Source organism: Limulus polyphemus, unplaced genomic scaffold, assembly GCF_000517525.1.
Source record: "Limulus polyphemus unplaced genomic scaffold, Limulus_polyphemus-2.1.2 Scaffold1614, whole genome shotgun sequence".
Classification (NCBI taxonomy): Eukaryota; Metazoa; Arthropoda; class Merostomata; order Xiphosura; family Limulidae; genus Limulus; species Limulus polyphemus.
The window spans coordinates 201,158-208,287 of NW_013667224.1; the positions used below are offsets into that span (position 1 = coordinate 201,158).

General features: G+C 33.1%; 1 protein-coding gene across 1 annotated transcript in view; it reads right to left on the minus strand.

The window, feature by feature from the left end:
• Nucleotides 1–6,815, minus strand: part of LOC106464298 (putative thiamine transporter SLC35F3) — a 64,312-nt gene extending 57,497 nt beyond the window's left edge. Inside the window, exon 1 of the mRNA XM_013924425.2 lies at nucleotides 6,534–6,815. The gene's annotated coding sequence lies outside the window, so the exon portion shown is untranslated. The remainder of the gene's footprint in view (nucleotides 1–6,533) is intronic.
• Nucleotides 6,816–7,130: the final 315 nt, after the last annotated feature.

Genomic DNA, 7,130 nt, shown 5'->3' on the forward strand with positions numbered 1-7,130 from the left:
TTATTGTTCACCTAATGTACTGGACTGTTTCGTTAATTGATCAATTACTGTCTTGATTGATTTTATTGTTCACCTAATGTGCTGGACTGTTTAGTTAATTGATCAATTACTGTCTTGATTGATTTTATTGTTCACCTAATGTGCTGGACTGTTTAGTTAATTGATCAATTACTGTCTTGATTGATTTTATTGCCTGTGTAATGTATTTCATACAACTACTGTATATTTCTACATTATGTCCTCTTGGTACACAATTGTCCAGTGTCTATTTGGAAATGTACATTACACAAGACATTTTAAAATATATAGCATAAAGATATAATACTTCAAGCTTATGCAATAGTAACACAGCATATATGATTTGGTGAAAGTTGTAAAGGTTAATGCTTGTCTTCTAATTTCAACATTCACGCGAAAGATAAACGTTTGTAAGAATCTGATAAAATATACACCACCTTGACTTCCTTAGAAACGGATCTTTCATACCTGTTTGTTATATTGTAGCTCTTGTATGTATCGCTATATGAAACGATGTTAACTCTTCAAATATATTGTGGGTGAGAACGAGCTTTGTAGTCACTATGAGTAAATCCTATAGACTGGATAGGTAAAGTGAAGAAAAAGTGTCATTGGCCACTATTCAGTTCTTCACATTATATAGCCGCACAATAGCAGATATAATAAATATACTCAATATTAAATATACTGTAAAAGCTGAAATGTAAACTTTATAAGCCTTGAAATAGCTCTATAATAATAAGACTTAGAATAAAAATGTACAGTAATTGTTTATATTTCTGTACCTGTGACTCTACACATGTTTATTTTTCTTCATCTGTGACTCTATACATGTTTATTATTCTGTACCTGTGACTCTATACATGTTTGTTATTCTGTATCTGTGACTCTACATATGTTTATTATTCTTTACCTGTGACTCTACACATGTTTATTTTTCTGTATCTGTGACTCTATACATTTTTATTATTCTTTATCTGTGACTCTACATATGTTTATTATTCTTTACCTTGACTCTACACATGTTTATTATTCTATATCTGTGACTCTAGGCATGTTTATTATTCCGTATATGTGACTCTAGGCATGTTTACTATTCTACACCTGTGACTCTGCTATTATTCTGTGATTATTTATATTTAACTTAGATGAATTTTAAAACTAACTATGGTGTTCTTGTTTTCAATATGATTTGACTGTCCTACATTATCGAACAAGTGCATGACTTCGAAGGTTACGAAAAGCACATGTAAGTTTTGTAACTTGCCTTCAGTGTCCAACATGTGTCAAAGGTCAGATAAATCTTAGTCGAGTGTAGATTTTTATGGTAAATGAAAATGAAAAACATCTACCTCAACAAGGTTACCACAGACGAAAGAGACGGATACTTTTGTAACTAACTAGACGTACTTTTTAATACTGTTTGGCACAAGTTTTGGTTTGGTTGTTGCTAGGCGCAAGGCTACACAATTGGTATCGAAATCCGAATTTTTGCGCCGTAAGCCTGCAGACTTACCGCTGAGCTACTGGGGATAGATGAATAACGATGACATTTACTAATGCTAAATTAGCCATTCTTTCTAACCCAGAGCTAAAAATAATATCTGTATTATACAGTCGGATGATCATCATATCAGTTATTATGAGACTTACAATTTCATTTTATAGTACAACAATATATATCTGTAGAGTTTACTGTGTTTTATCGGTTAAAAACTGGTTTAAATACACCAATGGGGGACTTAAGAAAACGAACCCAGGAGAGATAGTGACAGTTTGAAACTCTCTGATACTAACTTGTCGTTATCTGGGAACAAGAGTGAAACACAATGAAGAAAAAAGATATTGTTAATTTACACTATTTCCTCATGAACATGAAGATGCCAAACGACCCGTATTGTTATTTCAAGTGCAATGTTTTACTCCTAAAAAGTACATATACCAGTTCTTTCTTTAATAAGTCACGAAAAATTAACATACTTTTAAAGCTTAAGCAGGAAAGTTTTGGACAGTCTACACTCCAGAATCACAACAAGCTTATTTATGTTCAACTGTATTCTGAACGAAAATGTGTTCACCTGGGTCTGGAACACATTCATGCTAACCCTAGAAGGAAGTATGTTTCTAAACTATGTCTAAACTCATTTTGGGGGCGTTGGGGTGTATGTCGGAAAACGAAAGTCAACTAACGTGAATGTCATTTGCAAAAGATTATTACACATTAGTGATTGATTCTTCTAAAAGACTTACAGGTGTTACCCGTATCACTGCTCTACACTAAAAGCACAGACATGAATATCTTCCTCGGTTAAACCAGACGAGCATGTTTTTTTGCTGCCTTCATTTATTTTCAGAGTCTTAAAAAACACAAATTAGTCTTAAGGAAATAGTTCATGAACATAAAGATGACAAACGATTTACAAGGTTGTTTCAAATGTTTGATATTTATGGACTGTAATGAGATGCCCACGTAAATCAATACGGAAATAGCAACATTAGTCCTATTCTTATGTCAAAACTTGTATTCATGCAAGCAGTCTTTTTAGTTATGTAGCATAATTCTCTTTTCTCTTTAATACTTTGTACAATACATTGGACAAAAATTGAACACACAGTACACTTACACATGTTTGAAAATAAAAATATGATATAGCACTTTTAGATTCATTATATATTTGTTAGACTCTCAGATGTAAAGTTTTTCTTGAGCTGTGGGAATGCCTGAGCATAACTTATAACAAAAGTTTAAAAAAAGACGCCGTGACAAAACATAAGATTGGTAACTGTTTGCTATTAATTTTTTTGCTTAGTTTGTATAATGGACAAATCTGAAAGGTTTACTAGATGACTGGATTTGTTCCACAGTAAGTCGTTCATTTAGAAAACTGTTTGAGAAAGCATAATATCACTATGTTTAGTTGGAGAAAATTGTTCATATCTAGAATGTAAATAGGACTATATAAGTAATGATAAATTGATTACTGTCTTACTTCTTATTTTTCGTTTGGTTACGAAAATATCTGGAGTTTGAATGTTTTAGTTTAACATAAAAAACGGTATTTTCAGGACTATTTATCTATAAAATAAACTAGTACATGTGTAGTCATACATATTTAAACTATAAACTCAAGCTGTACTACATTACAGTTAATTAATGTGGTACATATAAACTAGTACATGTGTAGTCATACATATGTAAACTATAAACTAAAACTGTACTACATTACAGTTAATTAATGTGGTACATATAAACTAGTACATGTGTAGTCATACATATTTAAACTATAAACTCAAACTGTACTACATTACAGTTAATTAATGTGGTACATATAAACTAGTACATGTGTAGTCATACATATGTAAACTATAAACTCAAACTGTACTACATTACAGTTAAAATTTATGTATAGTTTAAACATTTGACTTATAGATCGACAATAAACAGTCCGTATCGGGGTTACATAGGTTATAACTTAAATTAGTGTATGGATATAATTATGGTGCACAGATAAAATGTATTGAGTTTAAATGATTTTATGTTAATATGGAAAATGTGTCCTTTGCAGGACATTATTGTAATTACCCTAATATGAGGGTAAACCTTAAAGAATGCTATAATATTATAACAAAAAGTGTACCAACTTGTTCACAATTCTTGGAATATGTTAAATACTTTAAACTGTGGGTAATAATACAGAATATAGTGCTCTATTGACCTTTAGAAAACCATTTGATAATATGTGTTACTATGTTTAGTTAGACCAAAACGAGTTTCTATAGAATCTAATAACTACAAGTTAAATTAATACATATAAATGTATATGAATGTGATGAATAGGATAAATATCTAGGGTTTCAATGATTTAGGTTAAAATGATAAAACCGTCCTTTTCAGGACCAGTTAGATTGTAACTTAAACTAATATATATGTATAATCACATGAGTAAGCCATGAAAGTACTCTATATAAATATTAAAGATTAAAAAAAAATACACGATGAAATATAAGAACAATTCTACTTATTCAATCACTTTGTTTGTTATTAAAAATTGAAGACAACTGTTTATTTTCGTTTCGACATACAACTTTAATGTTTTCGTATGATATATAACCAGATTTTAAATTGTACCTAATGTATGTGTCGTGAATTATTTGATACGAAATATTCAAACTGCAATACATAAACTAACCACTTAACGGATTCAAAAACTTTGTTTATTATTTGCCCTCCAGTGGCACAGCGGTATGTCTGCAGACTTACTAAGCTAGAAACCGGGTTTCAATACCCGTGGTGGGCAGAGCACGGATAGTACGTTGTGTAGTTTTTGCGCTCGAATTTAAACGAATTGTTTATTATTGATATTTGAGTGTAAGTATAAAATAGAAAGCTGACCCCATATTTCAATGCAGAATCTAAGATCATGTTAAAAACTGCAAATAACGATTTTTTTTTTATTTATTTCTCATAGTCCTTGCGGACCATTGAGCCGATGGCAGATCTTCCTCTGCCATTGTTTCTAAAGCTGTTTCTTACGTCAACCCACTTGACAGCCTTCCCTCTTTGAAAGGACGAGCATGTTTGCTGTGACGGGGATTCGAACCCGCGACCTTCAGATTGCGAGTCGAGCGCTTTAACCACCTGGCCATGCCGGGCCAAAGAACGAAATAGTATTTTTTATCATTTCATGTGATGCAATCATTATGTATCTAAAGTTTGAACGCTTAATGTTAACATTTAGAAAACAGTAGTCTATATAGATGTCCAGTTAAAATAACGTACGTTAGAACTATCCGCCCACTAGTAGTGCACTTTGGAGCTATCCGCCTTCTGGTGCCACTTTGTGGAGCTATAACGTCACGTGTTCTAACCGGCATCAAAGGGTACCTCCTTCCACTCACCGATGACCCCCTCCACTATAGCTACCCCTTTGGGTCAGTATAGGCCGGTGAACTAATCCCATGAGATAAGCATATTTTGTCAAGTTCTTCCAACTGGAGGTATATTTTCAAAAGTCACGAACTTGTAGTGGTATCTATTGTTATTATCTCTTGAGATAAAGGCATTTTGTCAAGTTCTTCTTGCTTTTCGTTTACTTTTACAAGTAATGTACTTCTAGGGATACTTGTTCTTGTTGTCCCTTAAGATAAAGACATTTTTTCAAGCTCTACCTACACTAAACTTGCAAGTAATATACTTCTAGATGTATCTGTATTTCTTGTCCCTTGAAATAAACACCTTTTGTTAAGTTCTTCCTACTCTATATTTACTTTTACAAGTATAACGTATTTCTAAAAGTATCTGTACTTCTGGTTCCTTGAGATAAAAACATGTTGACAAGTTTTCCTCTAAGTTCTTCCTACTTTTTATTTACTTTTACAAGTAATGTAATTCTATGTATGGCTCATCTTGCTGTTTCTTATATTACTGTTACAAGTTATATACATCTATTATATTACGATCTATACTGTTACAAGTTATATACATCCATTATATTACGATCTATACTGTTACAAGTTATATACATCTATTATATTACGATCTATACTGTTACAAGTTATATACATCCAGTATGAACTTCCTTATTATTCCTTGTTACTTATAACCTTCAATGTAAATTTCTATCATACACCTTCATTTATTTCCTTTATAATCAAGTACGTGCAGTTTATTTTAGAATCAAATATATCAAGCAGTGAAACACCTGTGATAAACAACTCCGAAACGTAAAACTCTTAGAAAACGCTTCGCTAATCTCTTGCAGCTATTTCTGTTTCAAAATGGAATCATCTGTCAGAAATTAAGATGACCCGCTAGCAAACACACCCACTTCGTCTCTGATAACTTAATATGGGCATTGTTAAAAAAGTGCAGTTTGTCTCACCAATGTTGATTCTATCTAATGCTTTAACTTTGATTCTGGTTAATTTCATAACAACTGTTGTTTCAAGGGTGTTTTGGGTGTCCCCAATAGGACAGCGGTAAGTCTTCGGATTTACAATGCTAAAATCAGAGGTTCGATTCCCCTCGGTGGGCACAGCAGATAGCCCGATGTGGCTTTGCTATAAAAAACATACATACATATTTTAGGCAGTGTAGACACAATAAAGTTTAGACTTTGTTGGACCCTTCCTATTAGTTTCAAGAGTGGGAGACGTTTTGGCATCTAAACTGAGGCCTTCATTTAGGTCTAAGTCGACACAAAAGGCCTCATTTTAGAAGCCGAAACATCATCACATTCTAAAAATAGGCAGACGTAATCCATTTAAGCTTAAACTCTACCAATACTTGCAAATATTTATTTCTGACTTCACGTTCAGTCTGAAGCCCTAAGTTCGTCATTTAGTGTAAAGATACTCTGCAGATCATGTTTCTAGTTAATGCTATTTCTGTTTATCTTGGAAATCTGTATTTTAAAAATAAATATTTAGTCATATCTAAATTCAAGCACTGTAATAGTAACATTTGTGATATGCCCCTATGTTAAAACGTCTTATCTTTACTAGAGTAAACTTACCAGTTGAATTTGCTTTGACCCGTCTACAGTGTCAAACGTAGCCTGCGCGTGGTACCATAAAGGTATACGAACACGTGTGTCCCGTGCACGTTGTGACAAATCAGTCTGTACTCATAATGTTGAGATACTCAACTAACTTATTTATATTTTATTTCCTAATCTCGCCGAACTGTTTGTTATAGCTTTAGCTCAACATCTAAAGCTCTTCGTTAATACACAGAAGGAACGCGTCTGATCGGTATTATACGGGGTGTGAAGCTGCCGTTGAGATCGAAAGCGCGAGTAAACGCGACTCTTTAGTTTTGCCAGGAATGTCTCAGAGTAGCGATCGGTTTCACCGTTCAAGGTGCTCTAGTGGCGACTTCCGTACTCATTGTTCGATCGGTTTCACCGTTGAAGGTGCTCTAGTGGCGACTTCCGTACCCATTTGTTCGATCGGTTTCACCGTTGAAGGTGGCGACTACCGTACTCATTGTTTCTTCAAAGTCTTTGCTTTTCATTGCTTACAACTTTTTTATCTCCTTTTAATTTCTTTGTTTTAAGTAATTTATTTGTTATTTTAAGTCTTTCATTTTTGTCGTCTCTTTATTTATTTTC